We start from the raw sequence: 25,487 nt of genomic DNA, 5'->3' as shown, positions 1-25,487 counted from the left end.
AAATTATATATTGTATATATAGATATTATATAAGATCTCTATTTGCCCGAGGATTCTTCGATATTTTAGAAAACCTTTAATATATACAGACAGACCAGCATCGAAATATATACAGAAAAATACTCCTCATTTAATTGTATGACAAACAAATAAATGTACATTTATGGAAACGGGTTGCAGCTGGAAGTTAAATATTAAAACGATATTTAGACTTGAATTTACCATTTCGATTAATATAGAGACAAAATAATTTAAAAAATAGGGTTAGGGGTAATAAAGGTTTCTTGAGAATCTTTACATAAAATCAACAGCGTGTCAAAATATCGATGGTAACTTTCGGTATTGGTGTGGTTTAAAATTAATTTTAATTTATATCCTTTCAGTTGACTATGTTTAAATATTTTTTTGCTGATTATCGACAACAAGCCAGCACCCAGCCCAACGGCACATCCCTATTTCCGCCCATAAAGTCTCCGCACGCCTGACTCCGTGCCGGCACATACAAACGACGTAATTATATTTTTCTACTCACTCATCTGCCGCAATCTCGCGCAACGCTTTCTGCAGCAAACATTATTATGATACAGGGCTATGAGGAATTTCGTTTGCTTTTGCAACTAGAGGCTTCGGTATTATCATTTTTGAAGTCTCTAATATAATTATAATTAATCGATAAAGTCATCTGAACACTGTATTGTTCTTGTTTTGAGTGATATTTGATTGGATTATTAGAATAAAATACAGATAAAAAAAAATTTTTTTGGCAGCCATTTTGAAAAAAATACATCCTAGTACATTATATTTCCAACAGCACAGAGAGTGTGTACGGAATTTAACCTCAATTGGTTGTGTAACTATTGGTGTATCTGTGGTTACCACAATAATACTTATCATTGCTGTATTATTTTAAGGTCCAGTAAGCAAGTGCAGTCACAAGATCAGATACTCGTACCTATAAATATGAAATTATATTGCTTACACTAGAGTTAGAAGTAAACTCTTCTATACCCTATTTATTGCGGTTTGCTAATATTACTGTAATATTATGCTACTACAAACAGTTGTATATATATACAATGAAATAGTACATCCACTTTGTTTTTACAATAAAATAACTTGGCCGATTTTACTGACGCCATTTTTCTCAAAACCATAATGTATATGTATACATTATTCAAGATAATACCAATTATATCGATGATATCGATGATATCAACGCCTACCGAAAATATAACTACAACCTAAATCAAAATCTTAAAATTTAAATATTAATTTTATTTTAATGTAGTTACTTTGTATGAATTTCATTCGAACATGGCCACTAGTACTACATAAAAAAATGATATAAAAATAAAAATAAATAAAAATGTTTATTGTTACATACAATACTTGATCTATAAGAGGTTAGGAACCAAAACCTAGTAAGTTACTAGTAAAGACTAGTACTTGTGTAAGAATGACCCGCCCTTGCATTACAAAAAAAAAATTAAATTTATGAACAATCTCAAAACAATAGAAATAATTTGGATCAAACCTAAGAGTATGCCTGAGTGTGAATGAGTATGTGTGTATAACATTCACACTCATATATTTGTGTATGTGTGAGTTAAGAAACTCGTTGTGATAAACTTTTTATTTCATTGTAGCTTAAGTGTAGTAAGTAGTCTGTCAATTTTTTTTACAGTTATTGTAATTTAACGGGTACAATTTTAATAACTTGTTTAATTTGTTATACATGTACGCAGATTAAATTGTAAATTGTCGATTAGCAAATTTACTTTTTATTTTCAAAGTGCTTATTATATCTCTTCTTCTATTTTTACTCATACGTACTGTAGAGTATCGCTACGGATACTCTACAGTACGTATGTTTTTCTTACTGTTAATAATTCACCCGTATTTATATAAGATATATAGATGGTATTATAAAAAAAAATGAATAAAAAAAGTTTATAGTATAAGGTTTTACTGTTGTTCATAATTTCTTTATGTGTAGGCGTGAGAGTTCGAATTATAAATAAATAGATAATAAATTATGAAATGATAGTCACCTGACACTATCTCGTGAACGCCATGACCAATGCTGGCGACGCATGAGCAGCGATCGAGTAAAACTCTTCACATCCTTTAATAGACCACCTGTAACAATAAAACAAATATTTAATCATTTTTCTTTTACTTCAAAATCAAAATATTATTTATTTAAGTGGACTCATAAAAATACTTTTTTATTGTCATGTTTCACTGTTGAATTAAATTTAAAGCTTCCACCTGTTCTGAAAGTAGTTCTACCGAAAGTAATCGGCAAGAAACTCAGTAGTTACTCTTTTCTACCATTCTATTTACAGAATATGTAAGTAAACAACAATTTCTTTTTATATATTCTGTCTAGAAGTCAATAAATATTAAATCCACGCTTTTTTATCTTTTATATAATATTGCATTGAGTAATATGACTTATTTATCAAGGTATTTTTTTTATGTGGACTTTAAAAATTTTAAACGGTCAAATAAAAGTAGCTTATAGGTAAGCAGCAAAAAAGTCATCTAAGTGATAACCACGGCTCAAAGACATCGGTACTGTGAGAAATATTGGCCATTCTCTACATCGCCAATGCGCCACCAACCTAAGACGTCGTATCCTTTGTAACTGTAGTCACAGTGGCGCACTCACCCTTCAAACCAGAACTAAAATACATAGCATTATAGCTTGGTTGTATAATATGAGATGACTGGGTGGTACCTTTTAGATGGGTTTACGCAAAGTTCTGCCACCAGCTGGCTAACATCTTATTCCACCATGATGCTCAATACTTATATTACACAAACAAAAACAAATTAATCACATGAAAATTCAGTATCACTTTTCTAGATTTGAACCGCAAATATTCAGAGCACTTAGGTCACCTCGGCTTATACGTTAAATTTATATTATAAAGAACTAGAAACCGAAATAAAATTCGACTCTTTATAAACAGAGCACGTTCAACCTTTTCAACAATGTGTACTTCAGCTCACTTAAGTTTATGTTCCATTTACCGTTGACCGCCTGCAACCAATCAGCTAAGTGCTTGCAGATTGGAAGCAAACATATACGTATACAACACTACATATAATATACAATGTACATATTACATATATGATGATTTAGTGAATACACCCATTAAGATACAATCGGATAGGTAAAGTTTTCAATTTTAAGGTACATATTGTAAAAATATGTTTTTTTAATAGTTTTGCAGACCGTCAAATTAGGCACTTGTACGTATACGTGTCAAAATATACACCACGCATAGACATTACAATATACAATGTAGTAATTGGTTTATATTTGACTGTTTCGTGGTCAAGTGATTATATGGTGATCAAGGGGTTAAAATACTGAAACAGAACTTAAATAATTGTCTTTTTATTTTATTTTCTGTAAAACAATTCTTCACAAAAATCGTACTTAAGAAAGCCCGTAAAGATAGTCCTGCACCAAAAAGCTTTTAAGTCGTATCTTACTCATAAGTTACAATTTAGAAGTTACAAATTTACTTTTAAAAAAATTATAAAATTATAGCATTACTTTCCACTTCAGTATAAGAATTTAATTTTACATCAAAACATAACAAAATAGAATAACAAGGAAGACATTATATATGAACAAAAGGCATCGCTAAACAAGCGTTACCTTCACACTTCTTTGAAGTATAAGTCCATAACAACCAATGGAATACTTTATACATTCTCTCCCTACAAAGCTATGGTTACGTCAAGGTCTACTCTCAAAGTGAAGTTGAACAAACGTTGCGTGCGGTGTCCCAAGAGAGGTGATTCACACGAGAGGTGCTTGACACTGAAACACGAATAGTTTGCCAACAACTGATGCAGCATGTTTGTCTATTCCATTTTCAAAACGAGCCATATATATGTATAGTATTGAAAAATATTATATTTAAATTAGTATCGATGACTTGAATTGATTGTTCCTTGCCTATTATGTATACAAGATTTAAAAAAAAAAAGATATAGAAATTTCTAAAGGAAAATTTTAAGTATGTAAATTGCCACAGATAATATTCATTTGTATTTGATGTACGCAATAGTTTATTGGCAACAAAAGAAAACGTGAAATTCGCAAACACAAGTTACTTTAAATATAAAAATAATAATAAATATGTATATAAAAAAAAACGAAACGCGAATATTGGTATAAGTTTTATGTTCAATGGTTTTTACATTTTTCAGATAAGCATTTGTAAATTTTAAGCATTTTTGAGCAATGAATTCGAATTTCGACCACTGGGTGACCAACACGATACTTAGAATAGATCACCGCTCCGTGCGGTGACGCCCGTGTTAAACATCACCGTGGATCGTAGCGTTATATAATCCACTAGTGGTCGCCCGCGGCTTTGCTCGCGACAAAAGGCTTCGTCGACAGATCTTAAGCAAAAAATCCATTGTCCTTTCTTGGAGTTCAAGGATGCTTCTCACCAAGTTTCATCAAATTCGGTTCAGTGGTTTGACCGTGAAAAAGGAACAGACACACAAACAGACAGTTACTTTCGCATTTATAATATTAATACAGATATTTTTTTTTAATAAATGGTCTATTTAATAGAAAACATTTTTTCTTCAAAATTAACTATTAGCGTCCTGTGTTTAGCTCGTTCAAGCAAACAAACTCTTCAACAGTATTTATTTGTATAAACAAACTCGAACCGAAAGCCCACTGGCTTTCTATTTTAGGACGCGTGTATCTTATACCGATGATTGCGGGATCAAACTCATGTAAGCACTAATTTTAATATGTTTAATTTGTTTGAAATTCATATCGTGCTCAGCGGTGAAGGTAGACTTTCTAAGGAAACCTATATGCGTCGAATCTCAACGAAGTTCTACCCCATGGGTATCCATCCATTGGACTGGTGGAATAAGTTTCAAACCTTCTCCTTAAACTGAAGGAGGCCTTAGCCAAAGAGAGGGACATTTAAAGACTGTTACTTTACTTTTACAAATAGATTCAATGAGAAGAGTTTTTTAATCAGTCTGCCTGATTTATTCGTACTACTTGTAATAAATTGGAATGGAAATGTTACGACATTTCTCGTCTGATTTGCGGTTTAATCTGCCTAAGCCTGGTCATCTTTTCAACTGTATAAAAAGAGCCACTCGGTGAAGTAGGGCTAAACATAGAAGCCACGAGGGTGAAGAGTCAACAGAAAGATATTCAAATAAAAATATAAAGAAAAATAGACTACACGTGTTCTAAATAAAATGTAACATTTCGTAGAAACTACACTACTAACGTAATAGAGGTCATAAAGACTAGTATCGCGTGTACGAAATTCGACGGGGTTTGTTTGGACTACATTCGGCTTTTTTTATGTACACATGTGCTACAATATTTTTGACGTAACGTTTACATTTTCTTATTTTATATTAAACATGCACGAATTTTTTAAAGGTATAATACGTGTATGATAATCCCTTATATTTTTGGCTACGAATACACTTGCACATTCAATATGTAACCAAAAAAAAAAAACTATATTATGTTGAAAGCTCTTCTTAAATGTTACTTTTGTTTTTGTTTTTCATTTTTGTATAAAATAAAACAGGTATACATGTATTTTTTCAATATATCACCAGCCGCAAACCCGACGGGTTATCCATTGGAAACACTGAAGCAATGCAAGAGCTTCAAATAGCAGTATTAGAAAATAATTAACTAAATTTTACAATCGAACATATTTTTATAGTATAGTACGTATGTAAATATTTATTGTCCGAAAATTGACCAATCAATATCGGCTTCATATTCGGTTGTCATATTAATATGAAACTAGTCACCTGCACAAGGCATCTAAGATAGCACGTAAAATGGCATATAAGTGCATAAACGTGGGCGGTCCATCTATTCCTTCATTTTTGTAATTCGAAACCCGAAACTATTGGAAAGAATTCAGGTGAGTTCAGACTATAAGTGCTTCACGAGACACGAATGTGTAAACACATTATAATATATATTTATATATGAAAAAAAATATATCCCGCTGAGTTTCTTTCGCCGGTTCTTCTCAGGTCCGAGGTGCTAAATTCCGAACCGGTGGTAGATTTTTGACAATCAATAAGCAAGTGCAAACACTTCTATATTGAATAAAGATTTTTGACTTTGACTTTGACTATATACTCCGATGAGATGGCATATCTGATACGATCGGTATAATTTGGCATTACTGAGGTTATATTGTTACTTAGGTTTATGTGATTTACGAGAGTGTAACCAACTTCGAACTCCGGAAGGCTACTGAGGTTTTTTCGACATAAAATCCCAATAACAGGCCCAATCTGGGGCTTGAACCCATAACCTAGGGATCTGCAGCCTTATAACCACAACACAAAAACATGGCCATTATTATACGCGAATACTAACAAATCCGGTTCAAATAGTGTTAAAGGTGAAAATATCGAAACATCGTATGGCATTTAAGCTGTTTAAGTTATTAAATGTTAAATTGCTTCGTAGTAACCGAAGTTATCTCAGGCAATTGGAACTTTGCCTGCGCTGAAGATAGAGCCAGTTCTAATTATGATAGGCTATTTTGTACACTGAAGTCAATTTAACTGATCTTATCACATCGATTTTTAATTGTTTTCTTTATATTTTAAAAACTATCATGTTTTATTTTTGAATAATGATAATCGGTCATCATTAGCGCTATAAAAAATATAAATCAATCTTTATATCGCTTGTTTGTTAATCAAGAATATAAGATGTTATATCTCCTGTGCATGTAGTTACATAGACCCACTCACCCTTCAAAACAGAACAGGACAATGCCATTGAACAAAATTATTGGCAGCTTATTGCCAGTAGAAAATCTGTTCAGTGGATGTTACCAACCTACCCAAACGCTCTTGCATAAAGCCACCAAGTGAGAGTGTATCACAAAAATATGTATCAAAATCTCAATTAGATTATTCAACGAAAGTTTTTTTATACGACAACACTTTTGTTGTACAGATAAGGTTTGTTTTTACATTTAAATAGAGCGGGTAGCTAATCATTTTATGAAATAAAAAATAAAAAATATTCAGATAAAAGATTTATAAAAGAGAATAAAAATAGTACTCTCTTTCACAAACAGCGAATACAGCACGAACTTAAAACAAAACTGTACATGAAGAGAATTAAAAAAACATGAAGTAAAATACCGTACAAAGTGATGTGTATAATTTTTTTATATACGCTTCGTATGTAGTTCGTGACGATCCGTTCATTGTAAACATTTAATTCTATAAATGATTATTCGAGTTCATAGAAATTTTCTAAACAAATATTTATTACTTTTTTATGTATATAATAAACTATGCTACCATCATAGCTTCACACGAGAATATTTCTATACAGAACGTTATAATGAAAGACAAATATACTTTTGGCCGAGAACCTTTGTTCGCGGAAACGCAGAACGCCTTACCAAAGTTTCACCACAATCAGATTAATGGTTTAGCATCACATAGAGTGCAAACATACGAACATTTATTAAAAATAATATTACTATAAATAATTCAATGGTTCTTTAACTGATTTGAATATTCAAGAAATAAATCGGTGATCATTGTAACTTCATGTCTAGCAAACCTAAATCACGCTATCAATATTTTCTTTGATATCGATATCTAATCACCCATTTCATTTAAAGTATTAAGTCCTTGTTAAATAGTTATGCTATTTCAGCATTAATGTTACTTGAAGACTGATGTAATCTATTATTAACACTTTAGAAGATCTTTGCAATTAATGATTAAACTATACTGGTTTGTATAGTATACTAAAAAAATACTACTAACTTTATTCAAAAAACTAATTAAAAAATTTACCACCCAGAAACTTATTTATTTTTAAATAAATGAGACAAATTGTAAAAATTTAAAGCGTTTTTATTCGGTATAGCGTCCCGTATATTTCTCCCACTGGAGTGCAATTTGTCCGGGCAACGTCGAGAGCCCTCCGCGGCGAAACTAAACTCATAGTTTTGTTTGCTTCCGAGTTTTCACGAACTTACTCTTAGGTAAACTTTAGAGCGTTTGTCGAAATTATTTTTGTGCATTTTCACAGGCATTTTATTGCAGGAAATCGCCCTGTGGTCTGGTAACCGGCTTGTACGGATATAGATCTTGGATTCGCAGAATCGAATTACGGTCTCTGAAGAAATTCAGTAGCCGCCGACAATTAGTAAGTTTGTGATAAACTTCTGTGAATTATCTTTGAATTGTAAAGCCGACAGAAATATAACTGGAAAAAACGTGGTTGTTATATCAAGAATACAGCAGTGCGATTCTGTATGAGTTCACTTCGTATCTCAGTCGTGAAATATTGATAACCGACTTACGGCGATGCGCTATTTTGATACTTATATCTTATCAATTTTATAACAATAATTATAATTTATGTCGCATACCACATTCTGACATTCCATACTCGTAATTTGTTGTGAGTTTCGAGTTTGCTTATACAATACTTACCTCTGCAGATACCTGTTGTTTTGGACGTCATTAACACAGACTATAAAATCAATACTTTATCAATACTTATATATTATAAATGCGAAAGTAACTCTGTCTGTTAAACTTAAACCGCAGAACCGATTTAGATGAAATTTTGTATGTAGACTTTTTTAATTCACCTTTTTTTTATTTTTTTTATTCAATTCAAAAGGATGTGACGAATTGTGTGCTCTAGAAAAGGTTTTATAAATTTCGAGCGGGCAAAGCTATCAATACAACTAGTGTAGTATTCTTTTAAAAATAACGTCTGAATTGATATCTGAAAAAAACAACATATTTGAGTAAAAATAAATTTATTAATTTAAAAAAAAAACGTTATATTTATTATAATATAAGCAATTTCGTATAGGGCTCAAGTTCGTGACCTTCGGTATGTAAGGTGAAGGACAATACTGTTTTCATATATCACTCGCATCAAGGACACTACGCCCTTTGTTTCTACAAACGCTCTTGATATTTGAATCGAATTTATCTTTTCACCTATCTTTTTAGTAGTGTTATAAAAACTTTTTGGAAGGTCGCCTGTTTAATGGGGTCGGTGAGCAAACACGAATAATATTTTATGGAAAGTTCCAACGTTTTCTGAGGGAGCATATCGAATGGAGGCGACTTAATCCATCGATTTGTTGTTGAACACCCAACTTTTCAAGCCATAATAAAAAAAATATTATTTACGATTAATTTAAAAAATGTTTAATCTGTTAAAGTCATTACTTTTTTAATTATTGACTGACATAAAACCATCAAATTTTGCACAGACTCTAGAGACTGTTTTCTTAGGGTTCACTTCGACACTATAAGAAAAAAAAATATCTTATTAAATGGGAAATAATACTTTATGTAGGAAATTTGTCATTTCTTTTGTTAGAAATATAGAAATTAAGGTAGTAAAGTTTATTTTTATTATTGAAAGACATTTGGAAAAAAAAATAAGACGTAGGAGAGCATTATAGAGCCGGTAACCAAAGTGCAGGAAATGATGTTTCATATACAAATTAAATGTTATTATATTTAAAATTGTGGAATAGTCGGTTTTAAAAAAAAACTTATTCAAATTTGTGACTGTAATGGGTCAATATATCACTGATAGCAAGTTCAGAACACACGTCTGACAACAATTCAACAATATTAAATTTCATTTTTCAAATTTTTTAATAAAATTCTCATTCTAATTCAAATCACCAATTTTTTCACCCACCCCGACGATAGTGCGAAGTCGTGCATCTAGTATATTTATAATCTTATTATTACATCTTGTATTTTAATTTGGGCAAGAACTATATAATATTCATGATTAATAATTCATCACATCATTGGTCTTGAAAAAAAACATCGTAAAGTGTGTTAAAGAAATTTCGAGACGAGTCCTACGCCCTGTGAAATAGTTCAATAAGATCAAAGTCAATTCTCCGTCTCATTTCGCCCCTCGAAGGGACGCTAAGCTGTTAATTCTCATGAAACGTCTAATGCCTTCTGTAAAAGCGATCGCCTGCACGTGGAGGCAGCCTGACCCTCACAATCACTCGTTTTATTATTCAAGGCAAGCCACCTGCATAATATATTGCGACCTTCTTTATCAGCATTTAAGTACAGTTAAGGTTCTTCGCTATATCGTGACATTGACAACTACTATGCATATTATTATGAAAATATTAAATCGTTCGATAAATTGGATAAGTAATAAATTATTGCATATTAATACCTCCGAGTTCTAACACAGACATCTTCTGGAACACCCACTGTTAAAATTAGCTTCGCATCTCTTATGTGAAATGTTCACAAGATACGCCATTTTGATACGCTATATAATTTTATAATTACTGTAGTCGATGACACGTATCACAGTGACGAAATTGTATGTAGATATTGGTGCGCTTTGGAAAGTTTAGCCATTTCTTATAATATGTAGTAATCCGTGGCCAGGTCGCGCGGCAAACTAATTGTTAATGACCAACTAAAACTTATGCGCGGGTGCACTTTGCAATTGAACCTGCTTTGGCTTGTTTAGCAATAGTAATAGATTTTTGTGTTCTTTAAAGAAGTAAAAAGATAAACAAATATTGGACAATATCACATACATTACTCTGATCCCAATGTAAGTAACTAAAGCACTTGTGTCATGGCAAATCAGAAGTAACGACGGTACCACAAACACTCAGACCTAAGACAACATAGAAAACTAATGAAGTTTTACTTTATCGACTCGGCCGGGAATCGAACCCGGGAGTGGCGTACCCATAAAAACACAAAAAAAAGTGTACACACTACTCGACCACGGAGGTCGTCTAAATTTGCGCCACTAAACTTGGTAGATGAGTGGTACCCCTTGCGGCTTGAGCAAAGGCCTTCCACCGAGTAAAAGTAAAAACGTTCTTACAGAACAGCTCTTTTGTTGGACTTACATGATCGGATACAAAATTAGATATTTCATATTGACGATAATGATACTCCACTTATACTCGTAGAAGCATTTAAATAGCTTATCATCGTAAGACAACTTTCAACATTTTACGAGTGAGACTCAATTATATGATTTTTTAAAATTTTTATCGCAATTTATAAACGTACTTAGTAAATGTCGTTTAAAATATTTAACCAATATAATATCTTCATATAATCATTTAAACGCTTCGTTACGTTACGCGTTACGCCGCCAGGCTTCCTTTTCTCTTACGCATACGGCAGCGATTAGTTATCACTTCTGTAGGGCGTCCAGAGACGAACACTTTATTTTTTTTTAATACGTTGGTGTAAAGGCTGCCATAAAATAATATTTAGACTAATTAAGAAAGACATCATTTTTGGGTCACTTTTTGAGAGACCGGTGCCTGAGATGAATCTATACTACTAGATAGACTAAATTTCCCAGCAATCGAGGATTAATTAGAGCATATAATATTTAATAAAGATAAACTACATACATAAATTAACATACAAGCATAATCCTTTAAAATGTGTTGTACCTTTGCCAGATTTTCTAATATAAATAAAAACAACTAATGATAATAACCTGCTGTCCTTGCCGACCACGGAGTTTATCTAGCCAAATAATCCTAGGCTCTAAGATTATTTGGCGCAGTTGTCTGCGAAGGAGGTGTTTTATAGCACATGTGTGTGTGCAAGTACAAAAGGTGAACCGACTCGGCAGGAGGGAGATAAGGTGCAGGATCAACGTATTTTCGTGCTTCTGAAAGCATTGTAACAATGGCCACATCCTTTCTTGTAGTAATTTTATAACTAAGAAACTACTAAGATTTGGATGAAATTCTCCAAATCTCTGTTAATATAAAGTAATTTAAAGCATTTTATAGATAAAAAGCCAATGTAAAACATACATCGATGACCATCTTATATCATCTTTTTTCCAGTTTTTTAAGAACGATATGTAAACATCAATGTAATTTATTTTTTACTATTATGTTTAAGTAAGTCTAAAGAGTTAGACTTACTTAAAAAAAATATAGTTATATCCATATATAAGTATACACAATCTAATATCGAGTTAGCCATATTCGAGACACAAAAAAATCAAATGTCTTCTATGCTTTGACTTTTACAGTAACAATGTTGAGGTCGGTTACGTAATCAAAATTTGTTTTTTTCAGACTGTGGTCCTTATAGTATTAGGACGGATAGTAGTCATATAAAAAACTATTTTAGAAAAAGGTTAAAAGTAAAAAGGTCCCTCATTTAAGTAATTAGCGCTACACATTTTGCCACTAGGTATCCGGATACACACATGTGTGTGTATCCAGTGCTTTTATTAATGTTTATTATGATTAAAATTCTCTTTAAATTCACATATAAGGAAAAATACGCTTCTTTTTTCCACACACAACTAAACTATAACAATAATTTAGATTCCTCGTTTAACGTTAAAAAAAAACTAAACTAACTAAAATATTAACAGGAAACATACATAATGATATGAGTGTATTCGTGTTGCGTGTGCCGTATCTACATAGACAATTTTTTGGTGAAACTCCAGGAACTGTAAACGTATTATATGCCATACGTTTAGGGTAATGACCATGCCGAATATAAACATCCCGACTAATTTATTCATAAATTATACTACATTAGAACACGGCAGAAGTTCAATGATTACATACAGACCGTATGTATGATCACTGCTTATTATAAAACAAAGTTCTACTATCAACGTCTATGTGTCTGTCCGATACACTCAATTACGAATTTTACGGTTTTCGTCAATGGACGGAGATTCATGAGGAAGATATCGATGTATAAATAATTCATTAAGATTATACGTAAATTTGACTTCATGATGATTGATGATAATTTTAAGAACCATACCAACTAGGAGCGTTGCTGGTGTGCGTTACGTAACCCAGTAGAGTTATGTATGTGTTACAATCTTATATCGTACGTGTATTACGATCTTCATTCTACCCGTGTGAAACCGGAACAGGTATTATTAATATAAATTAAAAGTATCGTATTGTCTATTTCGAGATATTCTAGAAGATTCCTTTTTGGGATAAGTAATGACAATAATATACTTTCAGTACTAATACTCTAATACTAAAGTAATTCAAACTGTCTGTCTGTTACTCTTTTTAGGTCAAACCAATGAACTGAATACGATGAAATTTGTTACGTAGAAAGTTTGAATTTCCGAAGAAATACGTAAGTTCTTTCATACCTAATACCATACAACCCACCTCGAAAATGCGAGCGATAACGCTGGCATATAAACGATTAGTTGTCATTACGTTAAAAAAAACGTACCAGGATTTATAAATTAACTATCTCACTCATACACAAAAGGTTATTTATAATTTGAACAGATTACTTGTAATATATTCACTTATAACGATACAAAAACATAACTTTTTGTAACAATGTACCGACATTTGTAACTCGGATGTCAAACTGATATTGATTTGCGTTCCACACCTGGATCGTATCTTTTAACTCGATGCGACAACACGGAACCAATGTATCTTGCTTAAGACCGTGCTAGATACTAATTTATCTTTTCTCGTTTTATCGGAATGCGACCTCTTTGTGATAACTTAAACATTTTTGATATCTCTAGTAATATTATAAATGCGAGAGTAGATACGTGTGTCTGTGTGTGTTCGTGGCAAAACCGCTGAAACAATTTTGATGAAATTGTATACGAAGCTAGCGGCTAGGAGCAGTGATTGGCTAATTTTTTTTTAGGAATAAAGTAACACAAATTCCGGAAGCATTTTGTCACAAACAAAACTAACTAACGATTCGGGCGAACCCACGGGTTTCATCTAGTTTATAAAAACACATTCATAATCTTGTTTTTCTCTGTACGTCAATCAAATGAAACCTATTGATCTTATCGGTATGACTATGGCCAATCTACGGAGAATCTTTCTAATGTCTTTAATTTAATATTTTTTTTAATTGCATTTTTATCCCCCCTTTATTTCATGCCCTACGAAGGCTAATAAAAGTATTATTCAAATAGAAAATGTAATAGCTCTGTTTAGTATAGTTAGCATGATATAAATACTCTTTGTCAATAATTACAGTCAGATTTAAATAACCATTTCTTCCTTATTGCATTTATGGCATTATTAGGCGGACTGGTAGTGGTCACCTGATAGTAAATGGTCACCACTGCCCATAGAAATTGACGCCGTATGAAATTATAACCATTTCTTACATAACCAAGGCACCACCAACTTTGGCAACTGAAATGTACCTTGTATACATATAATACTAAATATTTTTGCTTACTGCTGCGGTAGAATGTGTGTTGAGTGATTACTCAGATTACCGCTACCTAGTAAAAACCACTAACTATTCATACGTTTATTACTAAACCCCTATTTGAAAGTTTTTATCTAAATGATGTTTACCTGACTGATGGACTGATTTTGGTCATGGCATGGCATGGCTATCCTCTACGTAGACGAATAGAGTGAGGAACTCTTATTACCTTAATCCATGCATCATGTTATCAAAATCAAAATATACCTTATTCAAGTAGGCTTTTACAAGCACTTTTAAATCGTCATTTGACAAACTATTTAAAGTAAAGCTACCACCGGTTCGGAATGTAGATTCTACCCAGCAGAACTGGCAAGAAACACTGAGCTACTCTTTAACAACATCTAAGAATACAGTCATGTTAGTTAAATACAATTATATATGTTTGTTATGTCTCCTGCCTGGAAGTCAACAAGCATTAACTCCACGATTTTTTATCATCTATATTATCTAAGAATATAGACGATAAAAAAGATTATATTCATCATGAGTATGAAACAGGAACGTACCTCAGATGAAACCGCGAGCCACGTGTAGTATTATAAAAATTAAAAAAATAACATTTAAAAAAAAACGATATGCTTGTATAGCATAAAGCTTTGAATTCTGAAAATTGTTGCAATTATTTCAAGGAACTGCAGATCATTAAAAGAAATGAAAAGGAACAGTGCTTTGATCGTTAAATTCACATTTGGATGGAGAATTGGTTTTACACAAAGAAATTCGCGATTTTAGTACAAAGTAATTCTTGTATGCAGTTATTGTGCTAAAGATCAAGATAAAAAAAAATACAACTAAACGTATACTCAAAATATATATTCCCAAATAATAATCATACAATAATGATATTTATCAATGATAAATATCAATCATTTTAATTGAACTTTAAATTTCTTGACTAACATGATGCTTATTTTACAATAGTTTTGGGTCGCAACTTCGTTCTTGTGTTAGGTCGCAGATTTCGGGTGTTAAAAAGTAACCTATATTTTCCTGAGGTTTAAACTTGATTCATATCAAATATTATCAAATTTGTTTCAGTGATTTAGCCGTCAGACCACTGACAGACAGGTAGACAGAGTTACTTTCTCATTTATAGTATTAGTTTAGATTATATAACTGGAGAATTTGTATGGTTAGTCCCATAAATCTCAGGAAATGCCAGTCCGTGTTATAACGGACTGATTGTGGGTGATAGAAATTATTGATTAATAGCAATTATTACGCATATAAATAAAAAAATCTCTATACATTGCTGTACTGCTATGAACACAAATTTCAAATTCCCTTCACCGGGTTTTGTATGACTAAGTGTAACAAACATATTGTATTATTTTATACTTTTTATTCTCCTTCAAGAAAATAAAGTTACGTAAACTCACGCTTTGGCCGCAAGGAGTGGAGTAATGACCATAAACATCAATCAATGACACAAATAAGTAAACACTCATTATCTGTATAAACCAGGCGTATAGACCAAACACCACTGTCTATAGACATTGACGCCGTGTGAAATTCGAACCATTTCTTACATAACCAATGCGCCATCAACCTTGGGAAATGGAGATGTTATGTCCCTTGAATACATACAATACTAAACATTGTCGCTACGGTAGAATATGTGTCGAGTGGATGGTACCTACCCAGACGATCTTACAAAGCCCTACCACTAGGTAAAACGGTATAAACCAAATGTAAGCTCCACGTCACGAATAGCCTAAGATAAAGTATATTGAACCAAATATACGTGTATTTATTTTTAAAATATTATAATATTTGCTCCAACACATGAATCAAACTAAATAACCCTCGCTCATATTGGTATTACAAGAAATATATAAGTCACTGATGACAATCTCATTGCGCTGCGAACCACGTGTCGAATATCAATTGTACTTTTTTATGATATAGTTAGGCGGACGAACAACTAGCCCACTTGATGGGAAGTGGTCAACATCGCCGATAAACAATGGCACTGTAAGAAATTCCTTACAATGCGATACATCGGCAGTGCCTGTAGTTACATTGGCTCAATCACCCTTCAAACCAGAACACCAAATTACTGAGTACTGCTGTTTGGCGGTAGAATGATGATAATTTTATTAAATATTATTATTAAAATACACGGTAAGTGTTATACTTGTACAATTTTGCGATGATTATTTGTTATATTTAGTTTTTAACTGCGATCACACCGTTTTTTGTTATTTTGCCCGACGTTTCGTCAGAGTTACCAGCTGTTGTCACGAATTGACAGTCTGACAGGGACTTCCACACGCCCTCTGACATCGACTGCATGAGATTTCTTCGTCTATTTTTTTGTGTTTGTTTCTAGTCGTATAACGAACACACAACACTAAAACAATTGTATGGAGCGATTCTTTTTCAAGCAACTCAACTTTGTAAAATTTATTCAGAAACTATCCTAATATTGTTTTAATCACAGACAGATCTGTGATTAAAACTTTCATATTATTATTAGTAGTAATTTTGTCCATCAAGAGAAGCTTTGAACCTTGAACCTCAATCTAGTGATTTATTTAAGAGTTTAATACGTATGTATGTATTATGATGTACAGCTTTCGTTCCGTTTCTTTATGGTGCACAAGGTTTGGACAATATTAGAATTATTGAACATTTTCGTAATGTAGTGCCATTATGTTATAAAAGAGTAAGTTTAAGTTGACATTATGCTTAAGTGTCTCCTGAATCTGTGGTAGCTCTTGTCCAATGGGATCTGTTGAAAATAAATGATGTAATCCGCGTTTTTCGTAAATGAATTGTTTGTTAATTACATTAAAACATATTCTATGTGCGAAAATTTACCTTATCTCATTTTTATCAATGTAGGTATAATATACAGCAAATTATATAGAACATTTTTTATATTCGTACATGTAGAATGTCCCCAATTTCCAAATGTAAAATTCACCCAAATCCATTATGAAACACGTGTAATTCAATGAATAATATCACAGTTTCCGTGCCGGCCTCTTTATTCAGATGAAACAAAACAATATTTCTACCTTTGTTCAACTTAACAAGAGGCCTAGAATTTTTCCACATCGAAACTCGGTGAGCCCCGAGGGAACCTTTCATTGTCTCTGGAACCGCATTTAATCAGCAGAAAGAATAGCTGTAAGACTTCAACTCCTTTTTACAATGTAGAAAAAGCTTGACACGGGAATACAGAATTGGAAATATGAATATCGCAAATATTTAAACAAAAGCCGAAATGGTCCAGTGGTTAGAATGTGCGACATTTAAGGGAAGATTGCGTGCACAAACCGATGTCTATAGTCCATCTCGTACGCAGCGGTGAAGACCACGTAAAGGAACCTGAATATATCCAATTAATTCTGCAATATGTGACACAGAACCTTCTCAAAACGGGGAGTTTATTTGCCCAGCGGTTAGAAATTTACTTTAAAAATCATAAGCAAAATTTAACGACACGTTTATTTGCGCTAAGCGTACACCAAACCGAGCTAAATTATATTTGACAATTAATAAAATTTCGAACTAAAATATTGCCATCTCTTTCTGATATACGAGATTAAAGAGGATAACAATACTTTTTTTATGATATCGGTAGGCGGACGAGCCAATGGGACACCTGATGGTAAGTGATCATCACCGCCCATAGATAATGGCGCTGTAAGAAACATTAACCATTCTTTACATCACCAATGCGCCACCAACTCTGGAACTAAGATGTCACGTTCCTTGTTCCTGTAGTTACACTGGCTCACTCACCCTTCAAACCAGAACATAACAATACTGAGTACTGCTATTTGGCGGTAGAATATCTGATGAGTGGGTGGTATCTACCCAGACGGGTTTGCACAAAACCCTACCACCAAGTACTGTCAATTATTTAAGAAATTGTGTACTGTAATCTCACCATGAAATATAAGTGACTTGGTTTTATACAAATTTAGGAGAAATACATAACTATTATGAATCGCAAAACTAAGAAAACTATTATTCTTAGATTAATTTGATTCTATTTACAAAATCTAATTCTGAAAATCTTACAAAATAATTTCATTCAATAAAACAAATATCTATAATAATCTTTAACTCCTTAATATTTTCATTCCTTTCAAAACCGTCCAAACAAAAACATTACCTTTACTCTGTCTCTATTGTTTTTTACACATTTGGAATAATATTAATTATAGAACGTTACAACCATTTTTTATTGGTAAATCCGTTTTGAATCGGTACACTTACGAAGGCGTTCTACGTTAAGTTATCGACGTTCATTATCAAATATAATCTGTTTTGTATTTTTTTGCTGTCTCTACTATCATGTTAGTCGTCTCACGCACACTAGACATCGTGTTAGTATGAGCCTCACTCGTACTAATACACGCCGATATTTTAACCAGAAGGGACGCGCCTACACAAGTAAATAATACTATAATTTGTTTTAAATCGCGCGCGCGTTTAAACATCTGAAGAAATTTGAAAGTTTAAAAAACTTATTTTTAATAAACCAATAGTTTCCATCAATATAATCTGACTCCATTTCGAACCTTATATTTTAAGTTTTAATACTGGCATCTCAATAAAGGCATCTTTTATTCAAAGAAAAATCGTTCAGCCCTAATACAAACCGGGTAGCCTCATTGAGTCTTTCATTTAAATGTTGAATCCGCGCTACGAAGCAATTTCCTCTGAACGAAGATTGTGGACTGTGTTTTAATAGTCATAGAAATAGGTATTTTTATTGACTTTATTTTTCAACTAACTGTTACTCGTCTTCTTCGCTGCCGTTAATTAAGCTTCACTTATTATACATATTATAATCTTTTTTATTAAAAAAAAAATAGTTTTTTTTTTTAAGAGGGACATCTGTGAAATTGCTCAATACTGACGACAGACGAAATTTTATCAATTCCTTATATCGCCAACATTGGGAACAAATATGTTATGTCCTTGTGCCTGTAACTACAGGCTAGCACCTTCAAACCGGAACACAACAGTACTAAGTATTGCTGCTTGGTAGTAGAATATGTGTGGGGAATATTATACTTATCCAAGCGGGTTTGCACAAAGCCCAAAGTGAAATGTTTTTTTTTTTTCATTGTATCAATTTAAATTATATTGCTATTGTTTACGCTCGAGGAAAATGGAATGGGACAAAGGAATGATTTTCCAATGTTACGAAAAAAATAATTAATTTGGTCAAAATATTTTTTTACACTTGTGTATTTGCTATGCACAGGGTAGGTCTGACTTTACAGCGTCGCCGGGTGAGAAGCGAGTACTAGATATCGACTTGAAAATTCAACCATCTCGTGCTACGTATAGTATGGGGAGAACTCATACTCGTAACTTTTAACAGTATAAAGATGAACAGATCAATTAATACTTGTTTAAAAAATAACCTTTATCTGACGTAGAAAATACTAAACGGTAATATGGATTATTGACCACTATTTCTGATATTTATTTTTACAGCTTTATAAAACTTATATCTACAACTAAACTGACAGTTTAAGCCTTATATAATATAAATTTGTGTTGTTTTTTACATAAAACGGAAGCCTTAAATAGATTAAATAAAATCTAATTTAAATCTCTACACATAGACGCATTAGATCGCCTTTAACCCGACACAGATATAATGGTTAATGCGTTTATTCTAAATGTGTTTAAGTACGTACGTAAGTCTTTCTGTTCAATAAGTTAATCATATTACTTTAGAGTTGGAAATCAACGACCTTTATACAATAGAACTTATTTATTGATGTTTTTTTTACATATGTTTTAAATTATTAGAAAATTAATAAATCAATTTATAAACATTGTCTTGTCTGGTTGTGTCTAACGATCTTTTATCCAAAAAATTACCAACTTTCTAAAAACTATTTGCCAGGCTTCGCTCACGTTTAAGGGGTTATTCGTCAGGCGTCAGGTACAAAAAATTTAAGGTTATGTTGTTCCTTGGAGTTTGCATCAAAAAAAATCTCCAAATTCGACTTAGTTTTTGGTAGTGAAAAAGCAACAATATAGATAGACAGAGTTACTTTCGACTTTATAATATTTAGTATAGATTAACACATAATCTTTTAATTTAAATTAAAGAACATTATAAGGCGTCTTAATAATTTTCACTGTGTTACAAAAAACATATTTTCGAGTACTAAATTCGGCCGTAGCAATTTCGAAATAAATGTTCGACTCTTGAACGTAACGTTGACCTAAAGCCATTCTGCACCCAGTTGGCCTACATGCAGCGGTTTATTTAAGTACCAAATAAAAATCACACCTCGCTCATGATGTAAAATATTTTAACACCATTTAAGAAATTAAATGTTACGTCAAGGTTTTTTTTTTTCGAGAGAATTTTTAATTATTCGTTAATGTGATTATTGTTGCTGGTAATTAAAACAGTTGCAAATTTGTTATATAAATATTTTAGTACGTATTTTTTTTAAATATTTATTTACTTAGTGATTTTATACAAGCCCACCTGGAAGGTACCACTGATCATATATTCTACCGTCAAGCAACAACACTTAGCATTGCTATGTATCAATTTGTTGGGTGAGTGTAACTACAGGCCCGAGAGACATATCATCTTAGTTGCCAAGGTTGGTGGCGCATTGGCGATGTAAGGTATGGTTAATATTTCTTACAATGGCAACGTGGTGGCCAACGGCCGTTTTTAATCAGGCGAAACAACATTAAAACAATTAAAATGATAATATTGTTAATAAAACTTCGTTCGTATTTAGACGACACTTGTTCAAATTTATACCCGTGACAAGAATCGCTGATCTTCCTGTGCAGTAGTCACTAGATACACATTTGAATAATGAAAAATAAATAATTAATTGAATACGATATTTTTAATCATCCTAGGATTTGATTTGGACATTTCGAATAAAAAATGTTTTCATGTTAGTCCTTTACAAAAAGTTTTGGTGATGTTTATTTTTGAATAAATAAAATATATTTTAGTCTACGGTTATATTTTTGGTTTACGGTTCAATTACACTCGCTTCTATCGACAAACTGAACTTGACCTGCCCTGCCCATTCCTTTATATCAATAGATATTTTATATACGAACGATACATGAAAAAGACTGATTATCTCTTTCTATAACCTTAACATTAACATATGCAAGAAGAAGACGAATAAATGTTTAAATAATCACTCCATTTAAAAAAATATAGGTAAAATTAGATTTTGTTCGAAAAATTGAACTACCTAAATTACTGATGCAACTCGATTGAGGGCAGGCCTAAGTGGCGTAAACGATACGCCCAGGAAGTGCACGGGCCAGCTGCGGAAATTGGTCTCGCTTTTACTGAATGCAAAATAAACTTCACATTGACGCACTGGAATGTAACTGGTTCATAGTTTTGTTAATGTGTGCATATATAACAACTTTTTACACACATACATAAATTATGCTCAGCGTTTGATTATTTAATGGATGCTATAATATAAAATGTTCAGAAAATTAAAACGACTTCAAAATATACTCTCAGATAACAATCGAATTTTCACCCTCTGGTATCACCTCTAAGGGTGAAAAATGGTCATCATCAAAACGGGACTTTTCTAACTTAATTTACATGGGGCCAAACATAGGCATATACACTCTACGTCTCACGCATGGAGATTAATTAAACGCGAATTAAACCGCGCATATAGTATTTTAAAAACATTTAAGAAATGAAATAGTTCATTGGACAAAGCATGCATATAAAGGAAGACCAGGGATAAAACTCCCAGCACTACGAAAACTTAGTGTCGTTTTTGAAATTCCAAATTTGTGTTTAAAATTCGTCGCATGCTCTCCACTGAAGGAATTGTGCATACGTCTTGAGAAATTCTGCCAGTGAAGTAGTTAAATTCACTTCTGAGTTTTATTCAGTGAAGCATTTTACAATAAATATTTAGGTACGTCATTTTTACTAAAATTTTAAAATATTCATTTGTTTTTCTCTTAAAAATAAATTTTAATTTAATGTATCCCTACTTTGAATATTATTATTATTGCCAAATAGACTACTTCTCATAATGACTTAAGAATTACTGAAGTCTTAAGTACTTAATTCGTTTATATAATTCGTCGTCGTGATTAGATGCGGGAAAACATCATGAGCCCAAATATACCTAATGGAATGTTACTGTACGTACTAGCCTGCACTAAAACAGTGAGGTGGAAGAGGCTTCAAACCTTCTCAAAATAAAATAAAGACATGGTATATACATGTATATTAACAGGAAGTTACTATACATACTAACTAATAAATTACACGTCCAATATAATTCACAATTATTATCTTAATACGCAGAAAATCTTCCGTTAGGAACTAGAACTTATTCATAAGTAAAATTAAAAAAAAAAACAATTTGAATTATTCGATATTTCAAAATGAAACAGTACTTAAGACAACCGCTCCTGTAATTATATTCAACGTATTTAAAACTTTAATTCACAAGTTCCACGGTAACTACTATCGAAGATTCAATCTGAAAGTTTAACCGACAGTTAATCCTTTATTAAGTTAGCGTACAGGCTGTTTTAATTCCCGCTGAATTTCAACTAAGTAGCTAATTCTGTAGATTCATATTTCTATACTGGTGGAAAGTTTTGGGTTTAAGCCGACTTCGTAAAATGTATGGGGTATGAAGATTTTTGTTCTTTTTTTTGACGTGATCTATCTATCTACACCAATTGTGAATCAATGTGATGTAGAATACTTTAACTTTTAGATATAAACCTCGACTGAAAAGTATCTCAGTATGTATTGTAAATATTTAAAAAATAAATCTTATATGAGTTTTCATTTTGGTTTTGTTTTGCTATAAATGTATATTTGTATACCGAACTTATTTTATAAATGCGGTATGTTTACAATATACAGGATTACCATTCATTTGCATGTTCCATAGATTTATTGTCATGTAAAGAAAAAATATTACGTCAATGAAAATACAAATTCACATTTCGAATGTAACAATATATGAATGCACTTTCATGATTAAATGAGCGTATGGAAATCGCTCTATTCTGCAGCTGCATTGCAATTTGGCGCAATTTGGCATATTCCCAACTGCAACGCGAGCCGGTCACGTGACTGCAACACCTGATAATCCGCAATGAACCAGTTTCAACCGGTACATGTAATTGCCGACATTTTTGACGTAACGTCGGGTAATTTTTGAAGGTGAAAGAAAATCCCGTATTCTTTATTTTTATATCACAAAATTGTTTAATCTATTTATTATTTATTTGTAATCAAACGTGTTACGGAAATTTATTGTAAAACTTATAAATCCATACAGGACTACAATAATTAATTAATATTGTTTAAGAGAGAGGAATTGAATGAAAGTCGAAATTAATTATGTTAGCTGAAAATTCTCACAAGTTTATTTACACAACAAACACACAACAAATAATTTGATGAAAAGTCGGTTTATATGGAAATTTACACTAAATAAAGTGGTGGATTTTGTCTAATTTCAACGAAATTCTGCCACATGTGTATTCCACCAATCCGCATTGGAGCAGCGTGGTGGAATATGTTCCAAACCTTCTCTTCAAAGGGAGAGGAGGCCTTAGCCCAGCAGTGGGAAATTTACAGGCTGCTAATGTAAAAAAAATGGAATAATAATAAAAATATACTCTTATTCTCATAGTCATAATGCAACACGACCAGAATGAGATCCGACACGATCCGAGAGTATTCCGAGGATTGTAAAGCCGTATGATCAAGACACTAGACGAGTGAGCAGTGAAATAAATACATACAGTGAGAACAAACACACACACACACGTAAAAATGTAACGTATAGTTACATGGAACAATGTACGTTTCTACGCTTCCAAACAACTTGTAAAGTGTTCAATTTATTAACGCCCCGTCGGATTCGAATGCGACCGAATTGAATTCATAGTAATGATCGCGGCCCCAGCGTTTCGACGCATCCGTTTGTGATTGACATCTTTATGATTGGAGGGAATCGTGGTAACGATATACCTATACGTATATACACGCAGACAAATATATAGTTAGCGCGATCATTACATACTATGAGGAGCTGGAAGAGCTCAATTAAGCTCTATGAGACAAAATATATAGAATAATTTATATTGGGGATTAAAACAGTACGGACGAATCAATTAGAATTAATTCTTGACACTGAATTATTTTGTAAAAAAAATAAAAATCACAATCAGCATTAGACATTAGAAAATGTCCTTTGTACCATGCGTGAAAAAGTATATTTGTTACATTTTAAAATGTAACAAATATACTTATTATTATTACATACGGTCGTAAGAACAATTATGTTTATACGCAATTACTACCTTATGTTGCTTTGTCTCTGCTCTATCCATATTAACCAATATATGACGTCATCATATTTGAAATTCTTTAGTTTAAAAATAGAACTTAACATGAGAGTAATTACAGTAACAAAACAAATTTCTTCTAATAATTCTTTGTGACATTTATTTGTTTTTTTTTTTTTTGTTACAACGCAGCCCTATAGTTTTCTGTTATCTTACTCAATCAATCAGTCGCCAATCAGATCCGACTGATGCAACTTCATTACCATAATAAAATTGAGCGCTACAAAGGGCGCACGAAAAATGTAAATGAACTCTACAGTAGCGCTCAAAAATATAAGGGAAATTAAGGCTATTTGTTTTGAACGTATAATATACCCTATATTGCGTATACTTATGTTCTATGGATATCTGTGTATCACCGCGCAACTTAATATATGAAACAGGAATTCCAAATTTGAATTAGAAATTCGTATTTTTTACTAAAAAAATATTTTAAGAATTTTTGGTGTCGAGTGGAGCGATCAACCTTATCTCCAATTTCATCCTAACCTCGTCCATCAATGATTGAAAGCATCATTCTTAACACACCTGGACAAATATCTACTACAATATTTTTTAAATTATACAAATGTGTCAGAACGCGCAGATATATATTTAAAAGTATTTTATTTTTGGCGAACGAAGCCGAGACGGATTCTGTACTTATATATATCAAAACGCTTTTTTTTAAAATAAAATATTGAACACAAACAGCATGTTAATTACCCATTAGGCCTCCTCTCCTCTTAAAGAGTTGATGTTTCACATGGAGGTTTTCT

At 32.3% G+C, this 25,487-nt stretch overlaps 1 protein-coding gene across 1 annotated transcript in view; it reads right to left on the bottom strand.

The window, feature by feature from the left end:
- Positions 1–25,487, bottom strand: part of LOC125075619 (acetylcholinesterase-like) — a 63,117-nt gene that overhangs the window by 18,747 nt on the left and 18,883 nt on the right. The window contains exon 2 of the mRNA XM_047687328.1: positions 2,052–2,139. The gene's annotated coding sequence lies outside the window, so the exon portion shown is untranslated. The remainder of the gene's footprint in view (positions 1–2,051; positions 2,140–25,487) is intronic.

The sequence above is a fragment of the Vanessa atalanta genome, chromosome 2, assembly GCF_905147765.1.
Source record: "Vanessa atalanta chromosome 2, ilVanAtal1.2, whole genome shotgun sequence".
In the NCBI taxonomy this organism is placed as follows: domain Eukaryota; kingdom Metazoa; phylum Arthropoda; class Insecta; order Lepidoptera; family Nymphalidae; genus Vanessa; species Vanessa atalanta.
The sequence above is the reverse complement of the archived record's forward strand: the minus strand, read 5'-3'. Positions and strand labels throughout refer to the sequence as shown.